A 17,389-nucleotide genomic window follows, 5' to 3' on the forward strand; every position below is an offset into this window, starting at 1 on the left:
GTCCCATGTCCACTGTAACGATGTGTTACTTCTCGACAACTGGCATGGCCCGGTTTGTTGTATTCAGTGTCAGCTGACGCTGATTCCTGAGCCCCCCCTGGAAACATCTGAGGATTCCCCTGTCTTACGGGGTGGATTAATTAATGCTCGATCCCTTTCCAAGAACGCCCAGAACATCCATGATCTTATCGTCGAGACTAATCTTGACTGGCTCTTGATTACTGAAACATGGTTAAAACCCTGGTGTAAGCCCGACTTAGCCATAGCCCTTCCGCAGAACTTCCTTATCCAACGTTTGGATAGACCTGAATTACAGGGAGGGGGCCTTGCTATCATCTACCGTAACACTCTTAAGTGTTCCATTCAAGAACTGACGGACAATAAAGGGGCAGAGGCGCTAGCATTTTCTTTGGGGATCCACGACTCCTTTACCTTTTCCGGCGCCCTCATCTATCGCCCCCCAGGACCTCCCACAAAGTTCCTGGAAACTGTGGGCGATGTACTGAGTGAACTAGCACTTAGATGCTCCCATTTCACAGTACTGGGTTACTTAAATTTGCATCTAGATTCCCTTAAGGAACCTGGAGTAGGTTGTTTTATGGACATCATTGATGTGCTAGGACTCACGTTTTTGAATCGGGAACCCACTCATCAGGCAGGACATTTATTGGATTGCATCTGCTCTAATTCCACTTGTCTGAAAGTTAAATCCCCCAGCCCCCAGACCTGGACTGATCATTTCTTTATTCCTTTTAATATTGTATTTAATTTGACTTCTATTGCCACCCCCACAATGAGCACTAAAAATCCCAAAGCTAAACCCACTCCTAACTGGAAATTACTACCCAGTAGACCTGATGTGGTAGAACAACTAAAAGCCAGTATACCAGCTCTATCCGACCTTACCTCTGTAGACAATCAGTCCTTTTGTGACTGGATTGCCAGAGCGGGTGCCTTGTTAAGCCCACCCAGCAATAACAACCTAAGATCCATTAAGACCAAAAAAAGTGCCCCTTGGTTCTCATTGGCTTTGAAATTAGAGCTGGGTGAGGTAAGAGCACTGGAACGGAGGTGGCGTAGAAACTATGATGCCACTGCTCGTAATACCTATAGGACAGCGAGACGGAAGTATCATGCTGGAATAAAATCTGCAAAGAAAACCCATTATCTACAGGCCCTCTCCACGGCGGGCCAGGAACAAAAGGAAATCTTCAAAATTGTAAAGGACTTTATGAATCCATCAGCTCTATCGCAGGAGATTCCCCCATCTCAAGATCTCTGTAATGCGATATCTGATTATTTTGACAACAAGATCCTTACCATCGTAAAGACTTTCCCACCAGGACCTATTGCGTCGGAGGTGTCTGAACAGACAGTGGAGATGAAGACCTCTGCCCGTCTGGAAGAATTTGCCCAGGTATCTCTTGAAGACACCTCTAAGGCTATTCTGGCCAGCAAATCTGGATCTCCTTTTGACCCTTGTCCCCCTCCAGTGCTACACACCTTAGTAGAGATGGTTAATCCTATAATCAACAGGATTATTAACTCATCTCTAACCACGGCAGACATTCCCAATGATTGAAATGCTTGCAGCTGTCAAGCCTCTCCAAAAGAAGGCACTTGCTGACCCTACCACTCTCTCCAACCTGCGCCCTATCTCCCTGCTTCCTGCCCTGTTTAAACTGACAGAAAAGTTCGTCAACAGTCAACTGACAAGCTTTTTGGAGAAGAACAACATCCTCCATCCTAACCAGTCAGGATTTCGGTCAGAACATTCTACCGAGACGGCCCTGCTTTTTACAGCAGAGACTCTCCGAGTGGCCATGGATCAAGGAAAGCAGGCTGTCCTTATCCTACTTGACCTGTCGGCAGCCTTCGATATGGTCTCACATAACATCTTAGTGGACCGGCTGGCTGCCGCAGGGGTAGGAGGGCAGGTCTTGGCCTGGCTCAGGAATTTCCTCAGCAATAGACGCCAAGTCACAGTGTTGGGTCAATATCAGTCTGAGGCTAAAGCCGTCAGCTCAGGGGTCCCCCAGGGCTCGAGTTTAAGTCCTGTACTCTTCAATCTGTACATGGTACCCCTAGTGAAACTGATCGCGTCATTCCAGATCAGTTCAATTTCATACGCTGACGACACCCAACTCATTCTGGTATTGGATAGGGAACGGCCAGGTGCCGAGGAAAATCTTAAGGAATGTCTAGCAGCAACTTTTAAATGGATGACTAACAATCATTTAAAATGTAACGCTGGAAAAACAGAAATCCTGCCATTTGGAAGTCATAATCTGTTTTCCCCAAAAATGTGTTGGTCGGTGGATGCTGAAGCCCCCCCCAACACAATTACATTTGCCCGTAATTTGGGCATCAAATATGACGACCAACTGTCTTTTAAACATCAGGCGGTGGCAGTAGCTGGGACTTGTTTCCAGATTATAAAAGCTCTGAGGAAGTTCTTTGACTTACTTCCGTTGTCGGCTAGGAAAACAGTTGCAGTGGCCTTAATAAGTTCCAGGCTGGACTATTGTAACGGCTTATATTCCGGAGCTAACAAAACCGTCCTCCACAGGTTACAAATGGTCCAAAATGCAGCGGCCGGCCTTGTATTACGTTGGCCCCGTAGGTCTTCAGCTTCAGCAGCACTTAACACACTCCACTGGCTGCCAATAGGTAAAAGAATTCTGTTTAAAATTCTCATAATTACCTTTAGGGCATTCCATCAGCAAGGACCAAAATACCTATGCAATGGTTTCAAAAGATACCACCCGACACGTTGTTTGAGGTCTGCCAGTCAGAATCTACTCACACCGCCTCGATTCAAGCTGGCAACAAAAGGTGGTAAATCCCTTTTTGTACTAGGTACTAAGGCCTGGAATAAACTTCCGCCCTTGCTACGATCACTGTCCCAAGAAACTTCTTTCAGGAAGGCACTAAAAACCTGGATCTTTTCTTTGTCTGATGCGGCATGTAGGGCGTTGGTGTAATTTGTGGTGTAGCGTGTAAGTCATCCTTTTTTCCCTCCAACTCTTCCATCTGGGTTGGGTGAGCGCCAAGATACTACTTGGAGTGAAAGCAGCGCTATAGAAGTATCTCATACATTACATTACAGACAGGGAGGGGGGTTTTCTTAGGGGAGGGTGAGGGGTTGGGGGAGTGGGGGGCTGGGTTGAGTTCCTCTACAGTTCAGTAAGGTTTTACAGGACACTGCACCAACTTGAGGGGCAGCCGAGTGCCCCCCCATTATCCTCGCTACTGTTCGGTAGTCGGCCGAGTGCTGGAAATGATAAGAGGATTTATATATACAGGGCGACCAAGATGTATGATTGTACCGTACCTGCTTTAATGTGCTGGAGATGTAACCTGAAAAAACATGACAAATTAAGTTTAAAAAAAAAACTCTCTATAATAAAACTTGCCGGGAGATTGGGCTGACAAAAAATGTCTTGTCACCAAAGTTAACTACAGCGATTGGATTGAAACGGGGATGCATTTTGGCGCCACTACTCTTTTCACTGTACAAAGCAGATTCATCAAGTATCTCAAACGTTCCAGAAGGATTGGACCCCAAGTTAGGAGGAAAACAAATTAGCTACTTAGCATATGCCGATGATATTATGTTTTTTTCACTGACACTATCGGGACTGTAATCACAGTTGCAGAATCTACAAAAATTTACTGCAGAAAATGACCTAAAAGTTAACCTTAGTAAAACAAAGATCATGATCTTTATGAAAGATCATGATTTATTACAAGGTCTTTTGGTGAAAGATCCGGAACATGTTAAATTAACAATCCAGGGCAGAACATTATCACTTTAAAAATATTACTAATTCACAATATTATTTTATGAAATCTCTGTTGGTTAATGCAATCACTAGAGATGTATATGTGTGCAACCAAAGGTGCACAGAATTGACTCCTGTTTGGTACGGCAGGGAAACGTGACTCATGCATTTTAGTGCTAGGAGATCTCTGAAAGCAATGTGAATGTTTGTCATTTTTTTAAAGAGCATTGTAAACAGTATAATATAGGCTACCACTAAATGTATATATACACATTTAGATTAAAGATGAAAAGTGCTTCTAAAGTATAGGTTTCAGTAATGCTCAGATTATTTTTAATAACTGTCCATTAAAAAGCATGCTCTCCATATCTCAGCTAAGAACACTCTTGCAGTATCTCTCACATGAACAATATCTTGTCATCAGGAAGCTTCAAGTGACTCCATCAATAAACACCTCCCAAGCAGCCCTTACATTTGCTGATTAACCAATTGCAAACATTTGCATTTCTTTGGAGAAGAAGACAGCATGACAGGAATGCTTGTTTCTGTCTGCCCCTCTCTGCGGAAGGCGGCACAGGAGACTCCCTCCTTTACACTTCAGCTGGGGAATCTCAATTGTGGGAATTTACTTTTCTCCTTCAGCTGAGATGTCAAAATTACTGACATTGGAGGAGCTGGAGCAGCGTGGTCGGCTCGGGGGTGACGAGGGCGTCGTGCGACAGCTCCTGCAGGCCCAGCAGACGTATGCCTCAGTTCTATACGAGGAGGCCCGACAGGCGTGGCTCGCCACGCGCAGCAGGGTGTACCAGTGGGGCGATAAGTCCTGCACCATGTTGCATCGGCTTTGCCAGGCGACTTTCCAGCCCCTAGAGCTGCCCGGTCTTACGGCGGAGGACGGCTCGGTCATGACCGACCCGGGTCTGTTGGCGGCTAGCTTTGCCCGCTACTACGAGGCACAATACGCTCCTCGTGACCCCTTGGTGGAGGGCGAGATTGCCTCATACCTGGACGACCTGCTCCCACAGGCAGTCCCAGATGAGACTAGAACGGCCTTGGAGGCCCCGCTCACGTCCGAGGAACTTGGGGAGGCCCTTGGCCAGTTGAATACTGGGAAGGCGCCCGGCCCAAGCAGTTATCCTGCCGAATTTTATAAAAAGTTCCACGTCCAGCTGGGACCCCACTTTCGCAGCGCCCTGGAGGCGGCGCGGACTAGGGGCGAGCTGCCACCTGACTGGCGTCATGCCGAGATTGTGGTCTTTTTGAAGCCGGGCAGGGCGCCGGACCGGCACGACTCTTACAGGCCGATCTCCCTTCTTAACATCGAGGCCAAGATTTTGGCGAAAGCCCTGGCGAATCGCCTTCTGCCCCACATCGCCGACCTGGTCCACCCTGACCAGGCCGGGTTCATGCCGCGCAGGGCCACCCGGCATAATATCCGGCGGGCACAGGCGGCGATCGACGCCATGGGTGCTAGGGATGAACAGGCCGCACTTCTTCTTGCGGACATGGACCGAGCCTTTGACTCGGTGAGTTGGGCGTATTTGTTCACCTTGCTGGCCCGCCTCAATCTAGGGCCTGTCTTCTTGTCCTATATTCGTCTCCTATACACCAATGTTACGGCGTCGGTCCGTGTGGCCGGCGCGGTCTCTGGGCGCTTTCAAATCGGACGTGGTACTCGACAGGGTTGCCCGCTGTCCCCCTATCTGTTCGCCCTGGCCATGGAGCCCCTGGCGTCGCGGATACGAATGGATGCCCATCTACGTGGCTTTGTCTGGAATGATAACCTAGCAGATAGGATTGCACTATATGCGGACGACGTCCTCCTGTTCCTCACCGATCTGCGGCGCTCGGGTCCCCAAGTTTTGGAGATCATGCGGGGGTTTGGCGAGGTCTCGGGGCTTCGCCTTAATCTGACTAAATCGACCCTGTGGATTCTGGATGGCGGAGTGGTTGCCGACCCATGGGCCGCCGAATTGCGTGTGGCGACGGACGGCCTGAAGTATCTGGGTGTCTTCCTCTCGACCTCGCGGGCCGTGGCCTGGGCACGCAGTGTCTTGCCGGTGTGGGAACGGGTCTAGACAGATGTCAAAACGTGGTCCAGGATGCCCCTCACGATCTTTGGGAGGTCGGCCATCTTTAAGATGGTGGCGCTGCCGAGGCTGTTGTACCAACTCCAAAACTTCCCGCACCCTATTGGCATGGAGTGGTTCCGCCAGGTGAACTCTGTGCTGAGCCGCTTCCTGTGGGATGGCGGTGCAGCCAGGGTGGCCCTGAGGACGTGCTTTCTGTCCACATACTGTGGTGGTTTGGCCACATCCGATCTCCTCTCCTACTACCAAGCGTCACACCTGCTTGTCCTCAATGAATGGTGGTATGGGGATAGGAGTGACCCGGCCTATGCCCTGGAGAGACATCTCATGGGAGATCACACGCTCCACACTATTCTCTATTCGGCCCGTATACGCCGTGGGTTGCCGTCGGTAACTAAAGTGGTATTTGCAGTGTGGCGGCAGTCTCTGCGCCGCATGGGTTGGTGGGGCAAATTAACAGCTGAAACGCCGCTGTGGCACAATGGCATGCTCCCGGAACTGGCGGCCTTGGCCGGGTTTGAGGGTTGGGAGGCTATTGGAATTACACAACTGGGCCAGGTCGTATCAGGTGCCACCCCCAAGTCCTTTGAGGAACTCCGTGTGGAGTTCCAAATGCCTCAGTCCCAGTTCTTCCGTTACCTCCAGCTGCGGCATGCCCTTGCCCCGAGCATTGCCGGTCTTGACTCCCTGCCAGAGTTCAGCCCACTTGAGGCGAAAGTGTTTATGGGAGACTTGGGAGACAAGAAGGTCTCTAGGATCTATCAGTCAATTGTTATTCACTGCTCCTCCACTCTCAGCTCCCTTCGGGAGGCATGGGAGGTAGATGTGGGCGCCCTAGATGAGGACGATTGGAGGGAGGCGCTGGAGTCCCCGCGCGGCACCGCTGTTGCGGTTCGGCTCCGCCTGATACAATTCAAATACCTGCATCGTGCCTATTATACACGTGAACGTCTGTGGAAGGCTGGTTTGATTGCGTCATCGGAGTGCCTGCGCTGTGGGGAAGTGCCTGGCTCCCTGCTACATACGGTATGGTCGTGTGGTCGCCTGGCTGGATTCTGGAGGGGCGTATGGAGTTGCCTGGTTGAGGTCCTGGGCTGGGATCTTCCTCGAACCCACCGGCTGGGCCTGCTGCATATCATGGAAGGGGTTGGGGGCAACATGTATAAGCGCCATCTGTTGCTCCTGGGCCTGGTGGTGGCCAAGCGTGACCTGGCTCGGGCATGGAAATCTGTGAGGGCCCCCCCCCCTGTCTGCATGGAAGGCTGGGCTAGACTATTTCATGGGCCTTGAAAAACCGGTCTTTGAGGCGCGGGGCTGCCCACGCAAACATTTCAAGATTTGGAAGCGGTGGGCCGACTACCGTGGCCTGTCCTTGGAACCCCCGGCGGAGCAGGAGGAGGACATTTGATCGCAGTGACACTTCTGGCCCGAATGGCAAAGCCCTGGTTGCATTATACCTGCTTCTTCTATGTACATCGTCTTTGTGTTGCTTTCTGTACATGTGTGGTGGGGGGGGGTGTTGGGTGCGGGTGGGGGTGTAGTTGGGGTTGGGGTAGGCTGCTAGGGCATCTTTAAAGCTGAGCTTCATTGACACTTGCTTCATTGATTACTATGTATGTCACCATTACATTGATACTGTTGTGGTGATCTTGGTGTGTGAAGATACCACATTCTTGATACTCTTCTGCTCAATAAAATTGGTTGTGAAAAAAAAAATTACTGACATATTGATTTAAATGGGGGAAAAATAGGGCAGGTACTCATTTAATGTGACGAGTGGGCGGGGCTTGGGGCCAGGGCTTAGAAGTCTTGCTGTTGACTTTTATACTACTTGTCGCACATACCAAGACACATGAGAAATGTCTTTCAATGAACAAAGAAGGTTTGTCTACTCATTACACATCGAAAGCCAAACGCGGTGATATTTTAACATTTCCTTGTGTTTAATATTTTCAACATCAATACTGTTAATTGCTGTTGCTTGGCACAACACTATATATTCTCGAGGCGAGGGACACAGAAACGCACACAAGCATTCCACACATTTCCTTTAATATGCCTTCCAAGAGTGTCCCTATTCGCTCCCCCTTTCTCTCGTATTTCTCTCACACAATCACAGGCAAGCAGACAAACATAAGCAGACACTTACACAAAAGAATGAGGTGGGATCAAAGCCATTTGAACCTGGTTACCTCCTTCGGCTTTCTTAAAAGCGCTGTCACCGGGCTGCCTCAATTTCTGTGTTTGCAACACAGCATGATGGTGAACACCCCGACGGTATGCAGAAGTGCCTTGGCTGTCAGAGACAGGCCGCCAGCACCAGTGTTTAATCAGTACCGGTACTCTCCTCGGCAGCTGAGAAGTGCCTGTACTCAAATTGATAAAACTAAGAAGTGTAGGTACTCAGTACCTGTGAGTACCGGCCCATTTAAAGCACTGGTTTGCCTACAATCTCCCTGAACATGGCTGCAGGTCTAATCCCTACTATCAATTCAAGGTTTTTAAGCCCCACCGATTCTGAGGTGGACCAGAATCTATTGGCTTATAACCCCGCCCAGTGTTAGCGATTTATCTGAGTACACCTGCACTGTGGACAAATGAGGGGCACAGCTCAAACTCACGTAAAATTTCACCAAGATCAGTTGAGACATCTCTTATCCTTTCATATGACTTGGACCTCCACCACATAAACCACATAACTCCACAAGGAATGTGAATCCTGTCCTCCACACCTTCTGTTATTCATTCGCCCGGGTGTGCCCTCAAACTCTGCTGGTCTGTGGGCTCCAAAGGATTTCCAGCAATTCTAAAGCAACCAAGGCTTCACAGATGTTCTAGGATATCATGGTGGTTGTACTGACAGATGTGGACAAAACTTACCCATGGCATTTATCATATTTCTTACCCTAGCCTGCCTTCTTAGTTCCAAACCCTCAAACTGCATTGAGTAAGTGTGAAGAACGCCACATACATGTTTTAGTCATTTATTCATACAGTGCCCTACAAAAAACATTAATAAATAAATAACACTATTGTGTGGAAATCAATGATTTCAAAGAGCATATAATCAACAAATGCCTCTCCTCTAACCCTTAGTCGAATTAAAATGGCAGCCATTCAACATTTCCAGTGTAATGGCAACCATTCAACAGAGCAGAGGTGCTCCAGGCCTCTTTGGTGGCAGGTCATTTTGGGACAGGATGACAAACAAGTTTCCAAAACCTCTGTGCCAGCAATCAGAAGATCCAAAAGACCTTTGGTCCCAATCTCTGATCCAGAAACCCAGGACATTTATTAGTAACTGATATATGCCTGTTTGTTTTTTAAATAAGTCGTATCAGACGCCCCAGAGAGAGTGCTTTCCGGAGGCTCAACACTGTCACAAGAGAGCACGGTGAGTTACCAATACTGCTGAGACTGATCCACTCCCACCGGCATCCATAGACTTTTATCTTTTGTTAACTGATGCTGTACAATCGTGTTACATCTGTTTCAATAGTTTGCAGCCCCCTTAACATCACAGGAGGTACTTTGCTAACATCCTAATTCTGAGTTTGTCAGACTCCAAATGCTTTTTATTGCAAAAGATAAATAACAATCCCTTGAGGTATTGAATGGGAATGGGAGCACACTACCTCACATCACAGCTCACTTCACCCCTTAACATTATGTTAAATGCAGTACAATGTTTGCGCTTACTTGAATATTAACTGTACTTTTTCACTAATGTTTGTGCTGATAGTGCTGTACATCTCTAGACATGTGTTTCTGGATTTTAACCTTCATCATCCTTCATTTATCCTTGGTATTCTCAAAAACTATGCCATGCAAGAAGTTGGAGGAAAGACTTCTCCGCTACTAGTAAAATAAAGTACTGTGAAGTGATTAAAATCTATAAAAATGAAGTTAAAAAAGCTCTCTATTATCAGGGAAAAATTTTATCGGCAAACTCCCCTCGGCAGATTTTTTTAATTGCCAATCCCCTGCCTACCCCCACTGCTCCCCTTAGTGGCACTCACAATGCTCAATTGCGGTGTGATCAAATTGCTGAGTTCTTCTCAGGAAAGATTCAAACCATTTGTGACTCTTTTCCTCCTATCGCTGCTCAACAAATGCATGCACCTAGTGATATAATTACTCCGATATCCCCGTCTTCCTGGAGGAATTCCATCCGATGGACCTCAACACCCTACAAAGGCTGCTCAGAGAGCCTATATTGGGTTCCCCTTAGATGCCACCCCTCCTACTATCCTCCACAAAATCTCAAAGGTGGTGTCACCAGTTATACTTGATTGTGTAAAAACGTCACTCAAAACAGGAATTGTTCTACCGCAATGGAAACATGCTAGGGTGAAAGCACTTTAAAAAAAAAACTTGGATCCAGATAACTGGGGAAACTACCGTCCTATCTCTTTACTACCAGGAGTCAGTAAACTTGCAGAGAAATAAATCAACTCGATTTTATTAGCCTACTTAGAAGACAACAACCGTCTGCATCCTACGCAGACTGGATTCAGACCCCAAGGCAACGAGACAGCTATTCTAGTTGCAGTAGAGGAAATCAGGACGAATCTTGACAATGGAGACTGCGCTGCCCTTATCTCATTGGGCCTCAGTGCGGCCTTCGACACTGTCAGTCATCAACTAATGATACAAAGATGGCTGGAGGTCGGAGTGACCAGAGTGGCATTAAAATGGCTACAGTCTTTTCTCCAAAACAGGGTCTACACAGTCTTCGAAGGGAAATGATCCTCGAACCATATTCCGTTGACTTGTGGGGTTCCAAAGGGAATCGTGGGGCTTAGGGAGCCCCACGATGTTCAACATATATATGAGTTCGTAGGCGGAAATAGTACACCCATTTGGGGTACAGATCGTCACATACACTGACGACACACAGTTATTTATCTCCTTGAAGCAATCCAACCATTTGGACCCTGATCTAGCTACTTGCCTGGAGAAAGTTTTTAATTGGATGAGTGGTTCCTTTTTGAAATTTAACAGAGCCACGACGTAACTCCTGCCATTGGGCAAGTCGGCTCACCCAAATGTAGATCACCTACGACCTGACTGTCTAGGGCCCTCTCCTGCCCCTATGATTCAAATAAAGAGCTTAGGAGTTTGGATCGATTGTAATCTCGATTTTAGAGAGCAATCACACAAAGTGGCAGGGAGTTACTATGGCTATGGTATTCCTTAATTGCAAATTGCAATTTGCGATTCTCAATTAAGGAATATGTAGGATTCGCAGAATTTATTGCAAATCCTACATACATAGCGTTTTGCGATTCTCAAATAGCGATTCTCAAAAATTCATTGAACATTGATACATATGGCCCTAGGTATCACCCATAAGTCAGTCTCAGGAAAGGGCCTGCCCCTGATCCGCCACTGGATCCATCCCTATTTACCTAACAGAGCCCTTAGGTCTGGGAATAAAGGCTTGATCTCAGTTCCTAAGATTAAACGTGCATGGAGTGGAGGCTGACTTTTCACATACAATGTATCCAGACTCTGGAACACTATTCCTATCCATATATGCTCTGAACCTGACTAACTCAAGTTTAGGAAACCTCTGAAAACATTCCTCTTTCATTAACCTTTGCAGTTTTTCTACTTGGAGCCTTGCGCTGGGATGCCCCTGGGTAACCATGCTCCCTATAAATGCTCCTTCATTCATTCATTCATTCATCAATAGAGATAACAAAAACAAATTTACCTTAGGGGTTGTTGAGAATACTGCCACCATCCTCTCAGGTCTCAGTACCTCTCACTGGTGCACAGGTGCATCTCCAAAAGTTCGTCATCTTGCTGGCTCAAGGGAGCCTTTTTCACCAGAAGCGGGATGGACAACACTGATTCACATCACAAAACAGTTTGCCCCTTAGCATTATGATAAATGCAGTACAATGTTTTCTCTTAATTGAATATTAGAACATTGGAATGTTGGAATGTTGAGCGCTCCGTTGAAGGCAAAGGAGGGACCCGGCTTCTAAAGCATGACAGAAGCCCTGAACATAAATATTCTAATGTTTATTTTGCAGCTTTTGCTGTGAACAAAGGCCTCGGGCTCAGTGAGGCCTTTGTTTTACAACTAGAACATTCTGCTCTCTATGCAACATGGACACAACATACCCCAAGACATTTATCATATTTCTTACTTTGACCTGCATTCCTAGTGCCAGACCCATGAAGTGCCTTTAGTAAGTGTGAAGAACACCACATTCATTTTGTATTCATTCATTCATACAGCAACCTAAAAAAACATTAACAAATAAATAATGCTATTGTGAGGAAATCAATGATTCCAATATGCATATTGCCAAAAAATGCCTCTCCTCTAACCCTCATTTCCAGTACAATGGCAACCAATCAACAGGTGCAGCCACTTTGGTGGTGGGTCATTTTGGGACAGGATGACAACACTTCTGTGATAGCAATACTTAGACCCCGAAGACATTTGTTCTCATTCCGTGATCCAGTGACCCAGGGCATTTATAAGTAACTGACGTATGCCTCTTATTTTTTTTTAAAAGTCGTATGGGACACCCGAGAGAGACTGCATCCCTGAAGCCGGACACTGCCACGAGAGAGCACGGTTAGTTACAGATACTGCTGACATGTTTCCACTCCCACAGGTCTCCATAGACTTTTGTCTTTTGTTAACCAATTCTGTGGAATTGTATTACACCTGTTTAATTAATTTGTAGCCCCGTAACATTGCAGAAGATACTTTGCTAACACTCTAATTCCGCGTTTGTCAGATTCCAAGTGCTTTTTATTGCACATGATAAATAACTATACCTTAGAGTATAGAAGGGGGATAGGAGCACACTGCCTCATATCACAGCATAGTTTGCCCCTTAGCATTATGGTAAATTCAGTACAATGTTTGCGCTTATTTGGTGCAAATAGTGCTGTAAATCTTTAGACATGCGTTTCTAGATTTTATCCTACATCAGTATAGATCAAAACAACAAATTTACATCAGCGGTTGCTGAGACTGCTTCCAACGTCCTCTTAGGTCTCAGTACCTCTCACTGGTGCACAGGTGCATCTCCAAGAGCTCCTCAGCTTGCTGGCTCCAGGGAGCCTTTTTTAACCAGAAATGGGGTATGAGTGCTTCTCACATCGCCCCTTAGTATTATGGTAAATGCAGTACAATATTTTCACTTCAATAATGTATTAGAACATTGGAATGTTGAGCGTTCCTTTGAAAACAATGGAGTGCTTCGGGCATATAATGCCTGGTAGAAGCCCGGAGCATCAACATTCCAATCTTTGTTTTCACAGCTTTTGCTGTAAAAAAGGCCTCACACAGCTAGTGGATTTCCAACCCCCACGATCTCAGCGAGGCCTTTGTTTTACAAATTAGAACATTCTGCCCTCTAGGGGTGGAATGTTCCAATAGCCCAAAAGCCCTACATAGCTGGCTCTACTGGCCGTTTAAGGCCCACTCCCTTGTTAAAGGTTCTCGCCTTTGGCTCATGCTTTTACCGCTGGAACGGCCCTTAATGGCTGGAAAAGTTTGCCATGGCGGCTTTAAGGCTATATTACCTGTTGTTCTTTACCAGAGTTGATGCAGATAGTGCTGTAAATCTCTAGACTTTTGTGTTTCTGCATTTTATCCTTCATCAGTAGAGATCAAAAAAACAAATTTACATCAGGGGTTGCTGAGAATGCTGCCACAGATCTCCCAGTACCTCTCAATGGTACATAAGTGCATCTTGCTGGCTCAAGTGAACCTTTTTAAACCCCCAACTTCCCTTCTATTTACAAGGCTCCCTTGAGCCAGCAAGCTGATGAGCTTTGGAGATGCACCTGTGTACCTGTGAGTTGTACTGAGACCTGTGAAGACTTGGGCAGGATTTCCAACCAGCCCAGATGAAATTGCTTTTTTGTTCTCTACTAATGAAGAATGAAATCCAGAAACACTTGTGTCTAGACAAGTATAACACTATCTACACCAACTCTGGTGAAAACCTTCTGAATTTGGTGTTTGCGCACCAACATCAGCATGGTATGATAGATACAGTGGGCCTCATTTTTGAGAAATGACGCATCACTGCGTGAAAGCAGCGATGCGTCACTTCTCAGCGCACTCCTTGCGACATACCTGATGCGTCATATTTATTGTATGACGCATCATGTCGCAAGGAGTTACAGATACGTCAGTATTTCTGACGTATCGGTAAGCGCAAAAGTGACGTATTGCTGGAGTGTGTCACAAAAGTGACGCAACTCCAGCAATGCGTCCTTTCACATGGGCCAAGCCCCATGTGAAAGGGCTTGCGTCAGTCTTACGCCTGCTGTGAGGCAGGCGTAAGATTTTGACGCATTTGAGTCCTAGAAGTGGCGCAGTGAAATCTGGTAGATTTCACTGCGTCACTACGATGACCCTTTCTTGCGTGGGAACACCCCCCCTGCATACATTATACCTGGCGCAGTTATAATGTAGCGCAGGGGTTTACAAAGTGACGCATCTACCTAGATGCGTCACTTTGTAAATGTAGCGCAACAAGGCTCATTTTTTACACAGCTGGTGTGTCACAAAAAGTGACGCACCGGCGGCGTAAAAGTGACGCACGGCCTCATAAATGAGGCCCAGTATACTTTTCCCCTGTTAAATCACAGCCTTACTGTTTATTTTAAAACAATGTGAGAATTAGTATGTACATTTGTCATATGTTGTTATTGGCCTCAGGGACCAGAATGATTTGTTGGTTTTGTGCATGTTCTTTTCTGACCATATTTTTCTATTAGTAATTTCTACAATTTCCTTGTGTGTATTATCTCAATTGATCAACAGAAAAATTACAATGATTTTACTTTCATGCTTACAGATACCCCCACATTCTCATCACTTCATACTTTCTGCTTCGGACCCCACAATTAAATCATGCTTTACAAAATATAGCAAGGCTCCCTTCCATAATCCACGCCGTCTTTTGTTGCTACGCTCACAATGTTGCTCGTACCTTGTGTCCTGCTTTAGATTGTGCTGCATTTTTTCACCCACAGTATCAAGATTTTGTGAGCTGCCTTTTTTCATGGCCCCTTGGTACATTGGGTTTTCTGATTTCTCTTTTTGCTCTTTAAAATATATATCACCTACTGGCGGTCGCCAGTAGGTAGTTATAGTTAGGATTATTTTCTATAGGAAATCTGCAACATTCTATTGAGAATAACTTTGGCGCCGGTTGAGGAATCTGCCTGAAAATTTCCTCACATTTGCCTCGCGGCGCTCCGCTCCTTCCCTGAAAGTTTGGGGGGGATTCGTCAAGCGGGGGCTGAGATAAAAGGGGGGGTCCCAAAACGTGTTTTCCCCATGTTAATTTCCGTAGGGCGGTCGACCATACTTTTAGCCCGAACGGCTGAATGGATTTCCACCAAACTTGGCAAAATTGTAGGGACTGGTAGCCCGATGTGCCTTTGCTATGTCTCAAGATATGTGCTCCAGTGGATTTTGAGTAATTTAGGTTCAAAAATATATATATATCTATAAGCGCTCCCCGGTACGCGCACCGGGGCGCTAACCAGCGCGCCACACGAGTTCGCGCGCGGAAAGCTGATTGGCTCTCGGGTGTCTGTCAACATTCCAAACAGTCCGGAGCGGCCACCATCTTGTGTCTCGGTAGGATGGAGACACAAGAGGTGACAAAAACAAAGGGGGAAATGACCATAAGGGGGCAGAGTAGACCCCCGTGACCCCCTAGGTTTGATGTGGGGGCTATAAAAGGGCCCCGCGGGGCAAACATTTTTTTTTTTTTTCGATTTGCGCGGGGGGAGGGCCCGTTACGCGCACCGTGGAGCGTACCGGAGAGCGTACCATGGGGAAAAAAGAATGACAGAGTTTTTAAAAAATGTAGCTTTTTTTTATAATTTGGAGGGAGTTCTAAAAAGAACTGTTTTTTTTCTTCTTTTTGTTTTATATTTTTTTAATGTTTATTTGAACATTTTGTACTTTTTTTGGCTTTTATGAACTATTTTATATTTTTTTTTATTTTTATGGGGAGGAACAAAAAACAGGGATTTGAAAACGGCTCAACTGGAGCAAAAAAAAATCAGGAAAAAATTATGGATTTTTGGGGCATTTGTGGTTGTCACCAGCACGGTTGATGAGCGTTATGCTTTGCTCACCATAGGTGATGGTCTCACCACAAAAAATACAAGACATCTTGTATTGCCCAAACTTTGGTTGAATGTTTGGGACCATCTCCCTTGTCTCTGGTCCCGATGGAGTGGGTTGCTTTCTTTTGGAGGTGCTGGGTTAAGATTGGGGAGGGTTACTGGCCAGTTCTCTCACCTCTGCGGCAGCATAGTTGTTGGGATGCTTGCGCTGCATGTGCCGAATCATGGTGTTATTGCCAAATGAATATTTATTATTAGGGTTCCCCCTTGAAAGTTCAATGCCACCGATTTGGCAAGTCACCTTTGGCGCATTCACTTTCTTCTTGCCCTCTGGGATGGAAAAAAACTCCCATACAATGTGCTGCTTTGGCCTATATGGGGTATTGTCTTCTGGCAGCCACCTCCTCCCGTCCTCCTCCTCCTCCTAATCCTCCTCTTCTTCTTGACCACCAATGTGATGTTGTTGTGGTGGTCCTCTTGGTGGTGGTGGTGGTGGTGATGGTGCAGATGCTCCAGCTGCTGCTGCTACTGTAGCCATTTTAAAGTACAAAATATTACTCAAAGATCTCCAAACAGGTCTTCCTCAGTCAAAGGGCAAAGTCAGAATAAGTAAAAAAGGTGGGGGCTTTGATCATTTGGAAAAAAAAAACTGTCCTGAACAAATGAAAAGTGTTATTTTCAGGTCACATGACCCGGGCTTTCATCATTTGGAAACCAAAACTGTTCTGCACCAATAAAAAGTGTTATTTTCAGGTCACATGACCGGAGGCGCGTTGCGTAAGCGCGTTGGATGCTTACGTTGCGCGATCGTATTCGCTCGAGTACTTCCGGGTGCGCTTACGCCGTGCGTATCACGCGGACGCGGCTACGCGATACGTCACGATGATGTTTTCGTTTGCTGCAATAGCGCTAACGGGACGCTCACCGGTGCGCGCCCCGGGGCGCGCCGGAAGAAAGCGCTTTCCGGTGCGCACACCGGGGCGCGCACCGGGAGCGCACCAGGGCGAAAAAAAAATAGTATTATATAAATATACAATATAGGATTCATTATAAAAAATGTTACATTTCATAGGTTTGAGGCCCAATATATATATATATATAAATTCACTGAAAAAACCATAGGTTTCACACCAGTTATAGTTAGGAATTAGCATTTAAAAAACCTATTAAATTCACTGAAAAAACCATAGGTTTCACACCAGTTATAGTTAGCTGGAAATTTTACTGACATAAAACCATTGAAATTCCCACGTTATAGTTAGTTGGACTCACTATAACTTGCGCGCCTGCAATGCACTGCTGATGACGTCACATATTACATCACTCATGACTATGGTTTTTTCAGTGAATATATATATATATTTTACCTACTGGCGGTCGCCA

The sequence above is a fragment of the Lissotriton vulgaris genome, chromosome 3_1, assembly GCF_964263255.1.
Source record: "Lissotriton vulgaris chromosome 3_1, aLisVul1.2, whole genome shotgun sequence".
Classification (NCBI taxonomy): Eukaryota; Metazoa; Chordata; class Amphibia; order Caudata; family Salamandridae; genus Lissotriton; species Lissotriton vulgaris.